Genomic DNA, 2,743 nt, shown 5'->3' with positions numbered 1-2,743 from the left:
CGCAATTGACTGATTTGTTATCGTAGATATATTTGGGAGTGTGCACGGGGCCTAGCAGTCTAATCCGAAATGTCAAATCTTCGGAACTTGCAACAGGTATTGGGAGAAGTGTGTGAGCGAGAGTGTTCATAATGAGGCCGAGGTTTTAATATATATATGTATATATATATATATATATATATATATATAAAGAACATCCGGTTCTATTCCTTTCCAAAACAAAGGCCTCAGACATGTCCGTATTCATGACTGGGGTCTTGGCCAGTTTTTATCAACAAGCTGCCCAGTGTGGATTGGTGATGGTGGGAGATGTTCGTCTGATCGCTCAGTGTAAACCAACCTAGTATGGTTGGCCCTGACTAGTACAGCTTTGATGATCATGACGATACACAAACCCTTACACAACGCTAATGTATCCCCACTCAATATATATATATATATATATATATATATATATATATATATATATATATATATATGTGTGTGTGTGTGTGTGTGTGTCGGTGTGTGTGTGTCTGTGTGTGCGTGTATGTGTGTTGGTTTGTTCTAAATTTATGAAGTTAAACTGTGCGGAAAATTACAAGGAGAACATTATTGGGTACCGTGACAAATATTCGTGGCTGTCCGAAGATTTGTCACTGGAAGGAATAATATTTTCTGCTCAACAGTGTTATCCAACTCATTTGATCTTCCTAGTGCCATATGCTAATTCTCTCTCTCTCTCTCTCTCTCTCTCTCTCTCTCTCTCTCTCTCTCTCTCTCTCTCTCTCTCTCTCTCTCTCTCTCTCTCAAGCTATCATTCAGGTTTATAGTCATGGAAATGAGGTCAATTGCTTTCAGTAAAATTCAGTTGTATAAACATTCACATATTTACTGGATCATTCGTCCAGCTTATTGCAAATTGCTCACTCTGCAATTCTTGATCTGCAATGAAACAGTTGTTGCATGGACGGTAGGACATCATTATTTCCTGATTGGTGAATGCATTTCATTGCTTTCACAATGCATTGTGCAACGGTCATAGAAATACCTTTGTAACTATAAAATCTTTGACATATTTACCTACGCCAGCGAAGTTGGGAGGAGATAATGTTTTCACCCCTGTTTGTCCGTTTGTTAGTTTGTTTGTGAACAACTTCAAGGCCACAATTTTGCTCACAGAGTAGTAAAACTTCCAGTCATTAACTCTTCTGACCTAGGTCAAAGGTCAAGGTCAAAGTCAAGCAAAAGGTAGGCACATATCTCAAATATGACTACGGTCTGAATTGATTCTGGGAAAGGCAAGCTGCTTTCAAGAAATAAGCTGCTGTAGTGGAGGTCTGCACCCTCAGAGTGCTTTTCTAGTTTTTTATCTTTTAGGGGCTCTGATTATATTTGGTGATTTAGTTTTTTAACGGTGGGAAATTTGATTACCGACTTATTATTATTATTATTATTATTATTATTATTATTATTCAAGCTACAACCCAAGTTTGAAAAGCAGGGAGCTAAGAGCCCATGGGCACCAACAGGGAAAATAGCCCAGTGAGGAAAAGAAATAAGGAAATAAACTACATGAAAAGTAGTGAATAATTATTATAAAATCTGAATAAGTTTTTCCTTATAGTCTTGTGTATCTGTTAACTTATTTTTTCTATTTGATTATATTTAGTAAAAACGACACTCAATCCCCTTTAGTCACGTGGACTTAGTATTGATATTCGATCACCTTTTTACACATATTCTTATGGACTCATCTCAACGCCCTTAAACCTAATCTCCCTTCCACCATCCACGTTAAACGCGAGAGTAAACCTCCGTCCATGAAATCTTTGAAGCAATTTCCAGCCGGGGATGCGAGGTCCAACACAGGGGCAAACAATGGGGCTTCGGCTGATAAGAAATGGATGCAATTCTCGCCAGAAGATCTGTCTCACAGTGATGCTGTTTGCCCTGAGGAGATCTACGTTACGGATCTGTAAAGATGTGTTAAGAAGAGAGAGAATAAGAGAGATTCGTTCTCTCTCTCTCTCTCTCTCTCTCTCTCTCTCTCTCTCTCTCTCTCTCTCTCTCTCTCTCTCTCTCTCTCTCTCTCTCTCAAGCTATCATTCAGGTTTATAGTCATGGAAATGAGGTCAATTGCTTTCAGTAAAATTCAGTTGTATAAACATTCACATATTTACTGGATCATTCGTCCGGCTTATTGCAAATTGCTCACTCTGCTATTCTTGATCTGCAATGAAACAGTTGTTGCACGGACGGTAGGACATCATTATTCCCTGATTGGTGAATACTTTTCATTGCATTTACAATGCATTGTGCAACAGTCGTAGAAATACCTTTGCAACTTTATAATCTTTGACATATTTACCTACGCCAACGAAGTTCGGAGGAGATTATGTTTTCGCCCCTGTTTGTCCGTTTGTTAGTTTGTTTGTGAACAACTTAAAGGTCACAATTTTACTCATAGGGTAGTGAATATATCAGGGATTAATTGTTATGTTGAGACGTGGAAGTGTTTTAATTTTGAGAGTCCTAAGTCAAAGGTCAAGGTTGAGCAAAAGGTCGACCGTATTAATCCCAGGTTCATACATGGTTGTCACATAGACCTCAAATATGCCTACTGTCTGATTTGATTCTGGGAAAGGCAAGCTGCTTTCAAGAAATAAGCTGCTGTAGTGGAGGTCTTCATTCTCAGAGTGCTTTACTAGTTCTTCATGTTTTCTTAGCTTAGATTATATTTGATGGAGTAGTTTTCTAACTG

The sequence above is a fragment of the Palaemon carinicauda genome, chromosome 1, assembly GCF_036898095.1.
Source record: "Palaemon carinicauda isolate YSFRI2023 chromosome 1, ASM3689809v2, whole genome shotgun sequence".
NCBI lineage: Eukaryota > Metazoa > Arthropoda > Malacostraca > Decapoda > Palaemonidae > Palaemon > Palaemon carinicauda.
This window is presented reverse-complemented; position numbering follows the sequence as displayed.